This window comes from Ruditapes philippinarum, unplaced genomic scaffold (assembly GCF_026571515.1).
Source record: "Ruditapes philippinarum isolate M1 unplaced genomic scaffold, ASM2657151v2 ctg265_1_1_1_1, whole genome shotgun sequence".
Taxonomy (NCBI): Eukaryota; Metazoa; Mollusca; class Bivalvia; order Venerida; family Veneridae; genus Ruditapes; species Ruditapes philippinarum.
The window spans coordinates 202,812-220,985 of NW_026855197.1; positions in this window are offsets into that span (position 1 = coordinate 202,812).

Consider the following 18,174-nt stretch of genomic DNA (forward strand, 5'->3'; position numbering starts at 1 on the left):
ACCACTAAGAAATAAACAATTAACGTCAGGGGATAATCTAAATAAAGTTTAAATAATTTAAATAAAATTTAAATAAGTTTAATTAGATTTAGAAGCCATGTCAACAATTTAACACAAATTTTGTTTAAATAACATGATAATAAATGTACCTTTTTATACTCATAGAAAAAAAAGACATATTGACTAAGTTTCTTAAAGTATGTAAGTTGTTTACTGCAAATAATGACAATTGTTTTTACAATAATCCAAAAACCTGGAATCACTCCAGGCAATCTGACAAGACACTAATGTCATCCAAAATATATCTTAAATTTGAGAGCCAGTAGCACTCAACAGAGCTAATAATTATATTATTGTGAGGTGTAAAATTTAATTTGCATGTAGGAAGCTAAAATCAAATTTAAATTATATATCACAATAGTTACATAAAATAAGCAATCAAATTAGGAAAGAATGTTGATGAATATTGCTTCCTATCACTGCTCCACTTTTCTCTCAGGCTACAGTGAAAAAAAAGAAAAATTTATTTATATATTTAGTGACCTTGACCACTAGCATCTTATCAAATTGCTGAAAGCACTGAAAACATATGTCAGTACATTCAGGTAATACCAGTAATAGAGATTGGAATTGCTTTTAACCTTGAGAGAATACATTATTTTGTCAGAACTCAACAAGAGGGCCATGATGGCCCTGAGGTCCCTCACCTGTAAGTAGGCCCCCGGAGCGGGGCCAGTTTAAACCCCAGGGCTTTTATTTGAACAAACTTGGTAGACACCCATAAGAAGATGTTTCATGATGTACACACTTATAATGAAAAACAATGATCTGCCCTCCCCCAACCCCGACAGGGCCAATTTTAATCAAGGGCTTTTATTTGAACAAAATTGGTAGACACCAATAAGAAGATGTTTCATGCTAAACATCTAAGCTCAAGCTCATTGGGTTTTTTAAAAGAAGATTTTTTAAGTTTTTACTATACACATATAGTTAAAAACAATGACACCCCTGGGGCGGGGCCAGTTTTGACCCCAGGGCTTTTATTTGAACAAACTTTGTAGACACTTACTAGAACATGTTTCATGCTTAATATCTAAACTCTAGCTATTTGGGTTTTTTCAAAGAAGATTTTTAAGTTTTTGCCATACACATATAAGGAAAATCAATGACCCTCGGGGCGGGGGCCAATTTTGACCCCAGGGCTTTTATTTGAACAAACTTTGTAGACACTCACTTGAAGATGTTTCATGCTTAATATCTAAATTCTAGCTCTTTGGGTTTTTTAAAAGAAGATAATTAAAGTTTTTTCTTTCGGTTGCCATGCGCCGCAACCAGAGTTCTGTATGGAATTAAATTCTTTGAACAATTTTTAAAGGTGACCACCAAAGGAACATTCCTGTGAAGTTTGGATGAAATTGGCTAAGAGGTTTATGAGGAGATGTCATTTAAAGTAAAAGTTTACGGAGGGACGCTGGACGAAAAGCGATCACAAAAGCTCACCCTGTCACTTTGTGACAGGTGAGCTAATAAATTAGAAAAATGAGCCAGCACAAGTGGGGTCAACACATGACTTTTTCCTTTCTCAAAGACAAACACACAATAATGTGCTGAAGAGATAACAAACACAACTTCATTTTACCTAACTGAATTTAATTTTATTTTCATATTTGATGATATTAGAATCGAGGTTATTTATAGATCATAATTATTACTTGAATTAATCAACATGTGGGTGTGCTGTTTAATCCAAGTACATGTATGGATCAATCTGCAGATAAATAACAAATGAACCATTACTTAAACAAAATCAAATAATCTTAAACTTAATGTCACCCTGAAAAATTCTAAATGTTTGTTTTGTCATAAGTTTTTTTGTTTTTTTTTTGCCCAAGTATTAACTAGAAGGGTTTTTGTCACAAAAACATATATCTCCAAAAACTGGTCTGACTCCTGTAAGGTTTGGTTGAAATCCCACTAGTAGTTTGACCTGTGAAGGCCGGACAAGATTTTTCTATTTTTAGCTCTGGCAGCCATTTTGTGCAGCAAAGCAGAACATGCCGGTGATGTGCACGACTACGGATGGTACTGATCAAACGCAGAGTGCTATTGCGAATACAATGAGAACCTAAACATCAAGATAGTGCGACTTTTCAAAACATTAATCATATACTCCATATTAATTCTCTTAAACGAAAAGAGCTGAAGTGGAATTGAATATTTAACTGAGTGCTGTAATGTATTCATAATTGACAGGTTAATAAAATCAGACTATAACTGAAACTTAAGATAAACACCCCTATTATCACACCCATTAACATGTAGGACAGCTATTGTGCAGCAGTTGATTGCAGGATAAAAACTTACCTAATGCTGCAACCAACAGATTTTAATTGTTTATAATTTAATTCAATATTTACAAAATAAAACATTGCACCGTTTTAAAATTACAGCGTGATAAACTTTGTGAAAACTTAACTTAAATTTTCTTTTGTCAGACAAGACATGCATTAATCATCTATTTCCATATACATGTACAAGTCTGTGGTGAAATTTTTCTTTTTGATGACATTTTATTTCAAAAACACCCAAACTAAAATGTATGGGATAGTAGTAGCTTTAATGTAAATTTCATTCAGTTAAAATGCCTAATGCTGAGCTTGCTTGTGACCTTTCAAATATATGTATGTCAAATTCCGTTTGGTGGGAGTATGATAATTCTAGACAATTCTTATTAGACTATTTGTAATTTAAGCAAAAAGCAGTCAAAAGTATATCTTAACTTACAATATATGCTCAAATTTTGTGAATGCACATACAAGAATATGTTTAAGTTATGAAGACTCCTTTCATCAGCCAGTTATTATTGATATTAATATAAATTACAACCACGCATACACAGGCAATAAAAAGGGCAATAGGTATAGCAAATCAATTCTTATAGCTTTGTTAATGAATTCTGTAAACTTGATTGTTGTCTGCTGCCCGATGATTAGGTTGAGATTTCCATGTTCGTACCAAAAACAATTTTCTCATTTCCATGTTTGAAAAAGAATTTACTGACAGTAAACTATACTGTTTCTATATATACTGGTTACTTCAAAATAATAAAATAATGACCATAGATTTTTTTCAGATTCCCTTTCATGTTTCTTTGGTTTAGTTATTAATTCATTTTCAGACTAAAACAGGGTAAACTGAAGTTATAAAATGAGAGAATTTAGCCTGCTCTATAAAATTAATTAAATTTGTCAATTCCAATATTATTCTAGAATCAGATCAGACATTTATTATTTGATAAGAAAATAACTACAAATTATCTTCTAACTAGAAAGAAAGACATTGTATACATGTATGTTGTTGACAGATGTATCTAAGATAAATTAGATTAAGTACACATATTATACATTAAACCTTGTTATATTATCATTAAACAAATTGTGTAAAGAGAAAGTAAAACATAGTATGAGGATATTACATTACAGATAAGAACTAGAACTATCTCTAAATGTGATTAATACCCCCACAAGTCGCTTCGAAAATTAGGAAGTTACTAATAACAGAATACCTTGTAAAAGAATTGAAATAGAGATATAGTTGAGGGCAGTTAAAGATAGTTGTGGTTCTTATATATTGCATTTCCTTTCAATGTGGTCGACCATTGATGAAGTTTTATTGAGTAACTCTGTAAAAAGTCCAGAAAGAGTTACGCTTCTTGAGCATTGCCCTTCCTCTCATTAAGCTTGACCATTGTATGAAGTTGCATTGAATTCTAAGCATTAGTTTTTAAGTTATGCATCGAACAAGGAAAAGGAACAAAGGGCAATAACTCTACAAATACTAAAGATGGAGTTATGGTTATTGTACACTGCATTTTTCCTCTCATTGTGCTTGACCATTGTATGAAGTTGTATTGAATTCCAACAACTAGTTTTCAAGTTATGCACTGCACAAAAAAAAAGTAACAAAGGGCAATAACTGTAATAAGTCCAAATAGAGTTATGGTTCTTGTGCACTGCACTTCATCTCACTGCCCTTGACCATTGTATGAAGTTAAACTGAATTCCTACCATTATTTTTTTTCAAGTTATGCACTGGACAATAAAAAAAACAAAGGGCACTAACTCTGTAATTAGTTAAGATGGAGTTATGATTCTTGTGCACTGCACTTCCTCTCAATGTGCTTGACCATTGTATGAAATTGTATTGAATTCCTCTCAATATATTGACTATTGTAGGAAAAAATTGTATTGAATTCCAAGTAGTAGTTTTCAAGTTATGATCTGGACAAAAAAAGCAATGGAAAAGTAACAAAGGGCAATAACTCTATAATTACTCTGGACAGAGTTACTGTTCATGTGTACTGCACTTCCTCTTATTGTGCTTGACCATTGTATGAAGTAATTTTGAATTCCAACCAGTACTTTTCAAGGAAAAGTATCAAAGGGCAATAACTCTGTAATTTGTCAAAATGGAGTTATGGTTCTTGTGCACTGCACTTCCTCTTAATGTGCTTGATTACTGTATGAAGTTGTATTGAATTCCAACCATAAGTCTTCAAGTTATGCTCCGGACAAAAAAAAGCAAAGGAAAAGTAACAAAGGACAATAACTCTGTAATTACTTTAGATAGAGTTATGGTTCTTGTGGACCGCACTTCCTCTCAATATGCTTGACCATTGAATGAAGTTGTATTGAATTCCAACCATTAGTCTTCAATGTATGCTCCGGACTAGCAAAATGCATCGGACCGCTGGACAGAAAGATAACCGACCAACCAACCGACCACAGAGTGACTTCTATATACCCCCCCAAACTTCATTTCTGTGGGTATAAATGTACTTGTATATTAGGACATCTTTAACAGACAGATTACGATGACCACTTGATTGCTCAGACAAGCTTGCAATGCCTATAATGCAGAGGGTCATTAAAAGTCAAAGTTCAACTGACCTAAGGGTTTAACAATGCTAAATGTTAATACGACTGCAATGAGTCACCGAGTGTTCGAGTGATTCAATTTCAGGCACCCTGATTTGATTATTTTCGATTTGATTCATGTCTGATTACTATTTAATCTTTTTTTTTTTTGACAATTCTGCTTTTTTGCTGTAAAAGTGAGTGGCACTCAACAATTTTGTTTTGCATTTTAGTTGTCTCTACTTACAACTATTATATTACTAGTAGTCTTCATGAAAATAAAAAGTGGTCTATTTGGAAAACATTTTAAATCAAACAAACTATCACAGTAATATGACTTACAAATCTGACTTTTTCTTAAACTAGAACAGGCTTTATAAATACATCACATCAGTATACTTCTTTCTTTTCATGTGTTGCACCACAGCTTGTAAGGCTTGTTACTGAAGCCGTGGTTGCATAAAGTTAGTTGTACTAACTGACTTCAGACATGACATGCCAGCAAAGCATAACTTACATGTTGCTTGTTTGATTCTTTACACAAGTGAACCCTAAAGCGTTACTACACATTTTAGTTAAGTTTTGTTGGAGGATTTTTAGATTTATTTTTTCTACATTGACATTTGAAGCCATTCTGATTTGCTTAGAGAAAAAACAAGATGAAAATACAGCGCTCACTGATTGGATGACAGAGTTAAATGAATTAATTGTATTTCACATAATAAAGCATAGACTAGTCAGAGAAGGACTAAACCCGCATTTTTTCATGTTTATTTTTGGTTGTGATCTTATATTTGATATCCTAATCAGCGCCCACTGAACCAGTTTTCAAGGCATCGGAACAAATCATTGCACCTTTTTGGCCATTTATGAGGCATGCGTGTTGGTGATGTAAATGGACAAAGGCCAATTAATTTTTCTATTATATTCTCTCCAGTGTTCACAAAAGTTTTCTTTGATCTGATCTCTAGAAATATTTTTTTTGACAAGGTAACACATTTAATAATGAATGCATGACCTAGTGCTTGACCCAAGATGACCTTCTTTGAATTTAATGACCTAAAAATTATCAAAACAAATAATCTCAGTCATTCAAAAAATATAATCTCTAAGACTATTTTTGACCATTTTAAGTATGACAAAATGTTATTGACATTTCTTATATTCAAAATATTAGACAAAACACCTTCTGGCAAAATATTTAAACTAATGAGGGTGAAAACAAGTTCATCTGTCAAAACCAAAGTAAATGCAATGGACATTTCTCATGATTACCCACTGTTCCAGCATTGTAAATGAATAAAAAAAATGATTGCTGCCTCTGTTTTGCTTAAATGGATGATAGATTGATACTGTTGAAGTAAAATGATTTCATCAAACAGGGTAATTCCTCAATATTTCAACAACTGATTTATTTTAAAACTGTCCATATCCTAGCTGTCTGTTAAAATTTTACAGAAGAATAATAAAATTAAATGTTTACAACCATTATACTTGAAATATTTCTCTTTTTTTCTTGCATACAAAGATATAACACTTTTCAATTATCCTTTGCAATGTTTTTTTTAATATTGAATATCAAATCTAGATCAAAAAGTTTTAAAATTCCTTCAAAAAAGATATAAAGCTTTGGAAAACCTTGTCAAATCCCCTATTCATGGTAAGTGTGTAATGTACATTAACTAGTGGACCATGATATACAGGCAACATTAACGCAAACAAATTATTTTAACCTCCATGACCATTACTATGGTGACGATGTATAATCCTTAAAGCTGCATTTTATAAATTTCATAAAAACAGAAATTTATTTTGTTTATAAAATGTGTTTCATAGCGGCTCCCATTTTGATTTTAGTGTCAAGACGACCAAAATGAATTCTATAAGCTTAAATGTCTGCTACCTCATTGATGTGAAATAGAAATTTGCATGAGAAACACCGCCTTTGTGTAATCAGAATATCAACATTCTAAATCTACAGCAGTTATTAATGATGTATTCATACAAATTTCATCTTCTTTCATAAGATCATTACTCTTTTGTGAAGGACAGGCTAAGTGCATGTGAAGGAATAACAGTAAAAGTTTGTTTGCACACCCATTATGATGAGAAAATCCGGCAGCTGCCATGTTCCAGATTACAACTATTGATTTACACTGTGAAGTTTCATTGCCTGAGTGCATACCCAAGCTATTTAAAGACTTTATTTGCTTGTTAAAATTTATATACAAAACTGTTACAGTTGGGTTTTCTTTTTAAAATTATCATTTCAGGACTATATTTGATGTACAACAATACTGTTATAAAGGTATGAAACTGCAGGAAGCTTGGTTTTTAGGCCAACAGCAAAATATATTTACTTTTTTATAAAATGCAGCTTTAAAATATAGATGTTTTTATGTATGCTTCAAGAAGAATTTAGTATAATTCTTCCTTTCATGAGAAGGAAGAATTATGTTTGTTGTCACTAAGACATAACAAAATTTATGAACTGCATCTATTTAATCTATGAGCTGGACCCATCTTGTTTTGAGTTTAAAAGTAAACAAGTAACAAGTAGCAGAAGAAATCTAAGCACAGAAGGCACTGAATTTGTTTGGGTCTCAAAATGTCAGAAAGGTGAATTAAGGTTGTGAGATTATCAACCAATTTGTTTTTGTATAGTGCCACCAATGCTTTCCAGCGTTTTAATTGTAGTAAATTGGCTATAAGACTAATTGCAACACTAATATTCAATCCAATGTTTATTTGGAATTAAACAATTTGAAAAAAAAATGAGTTGCCTTAATTGGGATTTGAACTCCAGACCTCTCGCTTCCTAAGCGAGCGCGCAAACCCCTCGGCCACGGCGAATTTATATGTTAATGGTCTGAAGAAAACCATATTATTCTTATTTAGGGTTTGTAAAGACGCTAACTGTTGTTAAACACAGATGTAAATAATCATGGAGCTTACTTTAAGCATGTCTATATCTATAAAGAGTAAAACAATATTAGGAATTTTCGGCCATTGGCATTCAGGAATTATTTTGCTTGAAAATTAATGCGCCTGTCATTTGACCATCTCCCCTGAATTTTTCGGCGTTAGTGTACATATAAAGGGAAGTTACCGCTTCAAAAAAGCAGACTACTTTCGGCAATTGCAATTAACAGCATTAGAGTCTGAAATTTCCCTACCATTATTTGTTTGGGTCGTCAGTATATTTGTGATCATTGAACAAATGAAGCAAAGTTAAGCAAAAAAAGCAAATATGTAAAATCAGCTTTCATCATAGTTACATTGTTAAATATACATGTATATTGTAACGATCAAGCCCATCATTTTACGTCCGAAAATAAACCCGTATCCGGAAACTACTCAAGTACCAAAGTAATTAACTCTACTTCATAACATCAACTTTTAATCTTCAAAACATACACTGTATGCACAGATTACTTCATCCTTTTAATATTTGCGATGGTTATATTACTTAAAATGACTTATTTTCTACGTTGTAGCCGTTTTAATGGTCAATTAGCCACACGCTGCCAATTTAAAAATGGCAGCTGGCACTGGCTAAATTTCTGCCCGCGCGAGATTGGCAGTGAGGTCATCGGAGACGATGACGATACTGCCAAGCTAGGCACCCTAGCCACCCAGCGTCCGAGACTATAAATAGCAGCCCGAATCTGCCAAAATTGTCAGTACCTTGGTAGATAGCCACCAGACCACACCTATACTATATTGAATATGGATGTATCTCCAGCCACCAGAAAGGTATAGAATACTTTGTGCCAGTAATAGTTTATATAGAAGTTTTATATTAAATCATCTAGTTTGGCAGTTTGGCATTATTCTCCATTTATGATAGATCCTGACTGAATAGCCATAATCCCATATTTTATAGTGATACCCATATACCAGGGTAGAACACCACTGTATTTTGTAGTTACCATTTTAGATACCCCATCAACCTTATAGCATTTCATGGTAATTCCTACCATAGAATTTGTACCAGACCACAGGCAAGACGTGACACCGTATTTGTCAAGCCTTTCATTACATCTTATATTATACATTATTCTAGACGTAACAGAAGAATATTCCTGACCTAAGACGAGGAGCCCAAGCCAGAGCCATCCACAGAATATACTATATACGAATTTTATTGTTTGTGAAATGTATATTTAATAAATTGTTGTGTTAATCTTATTTCAGGAGTCCGTATCTTTTAGTCCTTGTGTCCCTAATTTTCCCTTATCCATTTACGTGTGTTTGAGAAGAACCCACGTGTCGATATTGAAGTGTGTCCGGGCTAGCAGACCCCGGGTACGTTTCAATATAAATGTCATTTTTGCATGTTTTAATTATTCCAATCAGACCAGTCCATATGTTTTTTTTACTCATAAAAGCATTGTCTGGTCTATTTCACGGATAAATTATCTGGTCAGTTATAGCCTGTTTCAAAGTATATTAAAAGCAAAAAACATTCTGTTGTTAGTGTTTTTACAATTAATCAAATGAAGACTGCCATAACCAAATGTCTATTATTGTCTGGCAATAATTGACCTGAGACTAATTAATTTTCAGGAGTTTTTTCGTTAGTTTCCATAATTTGTTATGATTTACGCTTTAGATTTTAATGATAGTATAGATCTTGATACTTAAATCAATAAATACTGATCAATGGCAAAGACTGCCTTGAAAGACGACTTATTTAATGTGACCATGTACAATGTAGTTGAAAATTTGAATCTTTGACAACTTTATTTTGCAGTTTTCATAAACTGATTTATTATTACTGTTAATTATATAAAACACGAGTTGATAAAATGTGTGTTTTATTTCTAGCATTTTTTTCATTCAATTTCATTATTTTGATAAATACATATCTTTTCATTTCATTTATTTCAATATAACAAGTTGTAAATTGAGTGACTCGAATGCATTAAACATAGTGGTTACGTTTAACAAAATATAACAAGGGGCATGATGGCCCTGAAGTCGCTCACCTGTATATAGGCCCCCGGAGCGGGGCCAGTTTAAACCCCAGGGCTTTTATTTGAACAAACTTGGTAGACACCCATTAGAAGAGAAGATATTTCATGCTTAACATCTAAGGTCTAGCTGGTCAAGTTTTTTTCTTGTTAGTGTTTTTACAATTAATCAAATGAAGACTGCGTCCCAGGGCTTTTATTTGAACAAACTTGGTAGACACCCATTAGAAGAGAAGATATTTCATGCTTAACATCTAAGGTCTAGCTGGTCAAGTTTTTTTCTTTACACATATAGTTAAAAACAATGACACACTTGGGGCAGGGCCAGTTTTGACCCAAGGGCTTTTATTTGAACAATCTTTTTAGACACTTACTAGAAAATGTTTCATGCTTAATATCTAAACTCTAGCTATTCGGGTTTTTTCAAAGAAGACTTTTAAGTTTTTGCTATATGCATATAGGGAAAATCAATGACCCCCTGGGGCGGGGCCAATTTTGACCCCAGGGCTTTTATTTGAACAACCTTGGTAGACACTCATTAGAAGATGTTTCATGCTTAATATCTTAGCTCTAGCTCTTTGGGTTCTTTAAAATAAGATGTTTAAAGTTTTTTCTTTTGGTTGCCATGGTAACCAGAGTTCTGCATGGAATGGAATTCTTTGAACAACTTTGTTAAGGCTTCACACAAGGAACATCCCTGTGAAGTTTCATTATGATCTGCCTTATGGTTTCAGAGGAGATGTCGTTTGAAAAGTGTGAACGGACAACGTACGACGGACGACAGACGACAGACGAAGAGTGATCCTAATAGAACAAGTGCAACATTGTCACAAAATACATCCGTCACAAAAGCTTTTGACAGAGATGTGAGCATTATAGAAACCCATAAAGGAGTTATGCTATTGGCAATATCTGTACACTATCTGGATATTTTGTCATCTCCAGTGACCTTGACTTTGCAAATATTAACCTAAAGTACACATGTCACACTTGAAATCATGATAGTTATCATTTGTATTACAAATTTACAATCAATTCATAAATTAGGACTAAATGGTCTCTGTACACATCTTCTGTTTTATCTTAACTTTGACCTCTTTTTGTGACCTGGACTTTGGAAGCATGGACCTGGATTATTCATGCAATACTAAGCCTCACAATGGTGAACATTTGTGCATTAAAATCCCATAATGAATGTAGAAGTTTTGCTCCGAAAATACATTTCTCAATGACCTCTAAATGTGACCTTGACCTTTGACTAAGAGACCTGGCTCATGCAAGTGACACTGCTTCTCATAGTGGTGAACATTTCTATGAAGTTTCATTTTAAGTTTTTACTATATGCATATAGGGAAAATCAATGACCCCCTGGGGCGGGGCCAATTTTGACCCTAGGGCTTTTATTTGAACAAACTTGGTAGACACCGATTAGAAGATGTTTCATGCTAAATATCTAAGCTCTAGCTTTTTGGGTTCTTTAAAAGAATTTTTTTTAAAGTTTTTACTATATGCATATAGGGAAAATCAATGACCCCCAGGGGCGGGGCCAACTTTGACCCCTATGTGTGACCTTGACATTGACCACAGGGACCTAAATGTTGCACATGACACTCTGCCTCATAATGGTGAACATTTGTACCAAGTTATATTGAAATCTCTTAATGTATTTAGAAATTTTGCTTTGGACAAGGGTTTTTCAATGACCTTTAAGTGTAACCTTAATTAACCTTTGATCTAGAGACCAAACAAAGGACAGATACACTGCCATCACAAAAGTTCACCTCTGAGCACTTTGTGCTCAACTGAGTTAAAAATGTAACAAATCATTATTATGTAATATAAAGGGAGATAATTAAAAAATCAAGAAAATTTTAACCCAGGGGCTATTATTTGAACAAACTTGGTAGACAACCATTTGAAGATGTTTCATGATAAATATCTTAGTTCTTGTTGTAAGAAAATTTTTTAAGCTTTTACTATACACATATAGGGAAAAACAATGACCCCCCCCCCCCTCTGGGCGGGGCCAATTTGTCTCCAGGACTTTTATTTGAACAAACTTGGTAGTCACTCACTAGAAGATAGTTCATGCTTAATATCTAAAGTCTAGCTCTTTGAGTTTTTTTAAAAGAAGATTTTTTAAGTTCTTACTATATACATGTAAGGAAAATCAATGATCCCGGGCGGGCCAATTTTAACCCCAGGGCCCTTATTTGAACAAAAATGGTAAACGTTCACTAGAAGAAGTTTCATGCTAAATATCTTAGCACTAGCTCTTAGGGTTTTTTAAAAGAAGATATTTTAAGTTTTTACTATATACATAGAAGGAAAATCAATGATCCATGGGGCAGGGCCAATTTTGACCCAAGGGCCCTTATTTGAAGAAACTTGGAAGACACCCACTAAAAGATATTTCATGCTAAATATCTTAGCTCTAGCTCTTAGGGTTTTTAAAAGAAGTTTTTACTATATACATAAAGGGAAAAACAATGACCCCCTGGGGTGGGGCCAATTTTGACCCTAGGGCTTTTATTTGAACAAACTTGGTAAACACACACTAGAAAATGTTTCATGCTTAATATCTAAGCTCTAGCTATTTGGCCTTTTTAAAAGAAGGTTTTTTAAGTTTTTACTATATACAAATAAGGAAAATCAATGACCCCCCCGGGCGGGCCAATTTTGACCCCAGGGCATTTATTTGAACAAACTATATAAACACTGACTAGATGATGTTTCATGCCCAATATTTAAGCTCCTGAGCTCTTTCGGTTTTCTAAAAGAAGATATTTTAAGTTTTTTTCTTTCGGTTGTCATGGCAACCAGAGTTCTGGTTAGAATTAAATTCTTAATTGACTACCAAAGGAACATTCCTGTGAAGTTTGGATGAAATTGGCTTAACAGTTTATGAGGAGATGTAGTTTAAAGTAAAAGTTTATGGACGGACAACAGACGGACGATGGACGGACAGACAGTTTAGAAGTTATACTGGAAAGTATCATAAAGGGAGATATTTTAAAATTAAGCAAAGCAGAATTATGGTTTTTGTACACAGCACTTCCTCATATTAATCTCTTGTAAGAATTTTAAATAAAATTCTTCCATATTTCAAGTTATTCTCCAGAAAAGTGTGTGATGGACTGATGGCGATGTTACTTAATGGGATAAAGGGCCACTAAGTAATGAACTCAATAATGGAAGAACAGACAGACTGATGAATGGATGGATGAAAGAAAGGACAGACAGACAGACAGACGGACGGACGGACGGACGGACGGACGGACGGACGGACGGACGGACGGACGGACGGACGGACGGACGGACGGACGGACGGACGGATGGATGGATGGATGGATGGATGGATGGATGGATGGATGGACAGACAGAAGGATGGATGGATGGATGGATGAATGGATGGATTGATGGAAGGAAGGGCAGATAGACAGACAGAAGGATAGATGGAAGGACAGATAAAAAGAATGGATGGAAGGACAGACAGACAGAAGGATGGATGGAAGGAAGGACAGACAGACAGACAGAAGGATGGATAAAAGGACAGACAGACAGAAGGGTGGATGGATGGAAGGACAGACAGATGGAATGGATGGAAGAAGACAGATGGAATGAATGAATGAATGAATAAATGAATGAATGAATGAATGAATGAATGAATGAATGAATGAATGAATGTAAGAACAGACAGAAGTATGGACAAGGCTGCAACAAAATATATATCTTTAAATACTAACAAAGAATAGTCATAAATGCTTTATATCAGCTTTTGCATACTAAAATCTTTTTATTTGCAATTTAAGTATTTTCACTTTACTCAAAGAAATAATGCATATCAGAATATGATTGCTCAAGTATTATCTATGACCAATAAATAGTTACAATAGAACATGTATTATAATTATACATACCATTAGTATGTACAGATAAAACAAACATGGAGTAAAGAGATGTTTGCTACTTTTCAAAGAAAGTCCGAGGATATGTGAGGATTTGTTAAAAGTCTAGTGTTGTACCTTCAATCTGCATACACTGATATGTATGATAGGAAGTATTTACAAAAGGGAAGTATCTAATGACATGCTACACTCATTGGTGCATTATTCTTCAAGGGATTTGGAAGTAAAAATTTCAGTAATTATGAAAAAGTTAGAATACAGGATATGAAATCATGTTATCATCAAACAACTTAAATTAAGCATTAATGTCCTGATTACAAAACTATCAAATAGCCAATATGTTTGTATGTGTAGGAGAGAAATCATCCCATGTGGTATCAATCAATAGGGAGAAGAAAAACCTGCGTCCCTGATGTAACTGGAAAACATATTGAAGGCGGGAAGCTGTTAAACATTAAATTGGACATTTGTGGTTAACATTTAAAAAAAAACTTTCAAGTTAAATTTGAATGATATGTAGATTAAATTATCAAGTGAAAAACATCAACAACTTGAGAAGAAGAAAATATGGATATAAGACAGTGCAATGACAGCTCTAAAAGTAAGTTAATATAAAACACATATGTTAAAATTGTTCATAGAGTCAGGACATGGTCTTTACATATGTTGTTTAATATAAGTGTGGTCTGTGGAGGTTATAATATATGTAGTTTTATATTATAATGGGCATGGCCATTACAAAGATAGTTTTATATTAATGTGGTCTGCAGAACATTAAATATTTAGCTTTATTTATCAGTGGTCTGCAGAATATTAAATATGCAGCTTTATTTATCAGTGGTCTGCAGATTATTAAATATGCAGCTTTATATTAGTGGTCTACAGGTCATTAAATATGCAGCTTTATTTAAAAGTGGTCTGCAGAACATGAAATATAGTTACAGCTTTATATAATAGTAGTATGCATGACATTAGATATATTGTCAAATGTACAAATTCAAAAAGTGATATGCAGGAATTTCATTATTCCATTAGTAATACAATATAACTTAGTTATTTGCTTTATATGTTGTTCATGTAATTTCTGACAAAAAACATTAATATTGAAACTTGTTATCTTTTGTTGTTTCAACTTAATACTGTGACAAAAATAAAACATTCAAAGTTTCATTTCAATTGTGAATTTTTTTTTATTCTTAATAATTTTTTTTAAACTTTTGCAGATTTAAAACTAATTTGCAGGGTGACATCCCACCTTAAGCAACATAATTTTACTGTATCGATTTATTTATTAAATGTTTTAGAACATTCATGATAATCTTCAATTAACTATGTTTTGCCTGCAGTTGAGCTTGCTAAAGGCTCATCTTTTTCTGATCATTTAGAGTACAAAAACTTATTAGCTGAATATTATACACATTATAATATATCAGTAAAAAATGATTTTATTTAGAGAGATTGATATAGCTTCAAACTGAATTTTTTTTAATGCTGAATGGAAACTCAAATATTATCTAAATAAGTGTCATTCTTAGACTATTTAAATAGTTTTAATACTTCAGATATCTTCATATGTCTTGAACTATTTCTAAAATGCATAACAAAACATTTTTTTGGAATGGGGATGATAAGGACTTACACATTCCGGAGTCTAACTTTCCCAGAGCCTTACTTTCCTGAAACTAACTTCCCCAAAACAACTTGGCTGTTATGATTGACCAGTCCAGTTATGTTTTCTTTTAAATCAGATATATACTGCAACTCTGTCAACAAGTTATCTCTCATCTATCAACATATTCAATGATTGAGATATGCTTTGTTCCCCTCTCTCATTTTATCTTGGATATTCCCAACAAATACATGTATATATCAGTTCTATACAATTAATTTATTCCTCTTAGCCTAAATTTTGACAAATGTATTTTCTCTCAATACATTAATAAGAAACTGTTTCTATCAATTTGCAGTTATTCATCTGTAACTTGTAGAGAAATGTCAATGAAGGTGTTCATTTGAAAACCTTTTACATGACATATTAGAAAATTTTTATATAATAGATGTAATGCACATACTTAAAACTATAGAAGTTTTACAAACTTCACAGAAACCAAATGTTTCAGAATAAAAACTATCTAAGAAGCTTATTCCTAATTTAACCAATTATTTAAGGAAACTGAGTGAGTTCCAAAATAAAATTAACCACTTCTCACAAAATACTAATATCTTGAAACGGCAAATAGGTTTCTTTATCACAGTTACTTTATGAATATTTAAAAAATTAAACACTTTATCACAGTTACTTTATGAATATTTAAAAAATTAAACACTTTATCACAGTTACTTTATGTTACTTTATGAATATGCCACAGATGCCCCCGCATGCAGCCAAAATTTCAGATGTTATAATATTTTGTTCCAAATATGCACAAATTATTTTTTTCATTTAAGTTCAATGGCCTTAAAACTGAAGACCAAACAAGATTTTCTTTTTTAGCTTTGGCAGCCATTTTGTGCAGCAAAGCAAAACGTGCTGGCAATGTGCACAACTAGGGATAGTACTGATCACTCCTGTAAAGTTTGGTTGAAATCCCAACAGTAGTTTGACCTGTGATGGCCAGACAAGATTTTCTATTTTTAGCTGTGGCAGCCATTTTGTGCAGCAAAGCAAAACGTGCCTGCAATGTGCACAAAAAGGGATAGTACTGATCACTCATGTAAAGTCTGGTTGAAATCCCACCAGTAGTTTGACCTGTGATGGCCAGACAAGATTTTTCTATTTACAGCTCTGGTGGCCATTTTGTGCAGCGAAGCGGAACATGACGGTGATGTGCACGACTAGGGAAGGACTGATCACTCCTGTAAAGTCTGGTTGAAATCCCACCAGTAGTTTGACCTGTGAAGGCCAGACGAAAATTTTTCTATTTACAGCTCTGGTGGCCATTTTGTGCAGCGAAGCGGAACATGACGGTGATGTGCACAACTAGGGAAGGACTGATCACTCCTGTAAAGGCCAGACAAGATTTTTCTACTTTTAGCTCTGGCTGCCATTTTGTGCAGGGAAGTGGAACGTGCAGGTGACATGCACAACTAGGGATGGTACTGATCACTCCTGAAAAGTTTGGTTGAAATCCAACTAGTAATTTGACCTGTGAAGGCCAGACAAGCTCAATGTGGACAGTCTCAGAACCGGACGGACATACTTCAATGGTACTTTAAAGTGACTTTTCCTTTGATTTTTATTAGCCATTTTTAGTCACACAAAGCTTGAAAAAAGACACACAAGTAAAAAACGGATGAAATAGGATCAAAGAGAATTTACTGTTACCTAGTGTTCTTCAAGTCACACAAGTATACCACTGGGTTTGTACGGACAGACAGACGGCGAAAGCAAAAACAATATGTCTCCCAAAAATTTTAGGAGACATAATAACAGTCTTATAAGAGGAAACTGTCTTGATAGAGAATCTTTATAAAATCAACAAAATCAGATGCAAATGTCAACATTGGAAATTTGAAATCATTTGAATTGCAAAAAAGTTTACATTGATAAATGCTTTAACCAGTTTCTTCTACTACTTTATCATGTTATTTCTGGTTTATTTAATCTCAACCAGGATTTATTTTACTTTCTCCTCACTAGAATTTCTGGTAAAGTTGTTGTTTTGTTAACATGGTAACTGTGTTGTATATATTAACATGAGCAGCCCCTCCAGTCCCATATCCTCCCTAAATTGTTTGAATAATTATAAACATGTTCTATTCAGTAAAATGATTGATCACTGATCATGGCAGATATTCACCCACAAATCTATTCATCAAATATTTTCCAAGTGGTTGTACTGGCCAGGACCATCAACTGGACACTTTTTGATAATTTTTTCTTACAGATTTCATTCTAAAGCTAGAGATCTGAAAATTAATATACAGTATAGCTAGTTAATGAACTACTTTGTTTAGTTCTCATTACCTTGCCATTTATATTTGAGGCCCGTCAAAGAGGAGGGTATCAAAATAACCTAAACTGTACATAGTGTCCAGACAGATATGTAATGACAATGTTTTAATTCAGATAAAAGCTTGAGCATTTCAACTTTTTAATTGTAACATGATATACAACATTTCAGCAGCAAATGCTGAAGTTTTAGATATTTTATCATTAAATGTGCAAATGATAAAAGCTAGTATAAGTGGTCTGGTATGGCACTGACTTGACGTCCAAATAGACATTAAAATATAACAGTTCACATAAGTTTTAATAAATTTAATAATATGTATTTTATTAATTCATAAAATGATTGTATAGAGATTGTAAATTAATCTATAGTGTTCATACAAGAGCGATCAGTAATCACATGTGTCGCCTCATGATGGCCA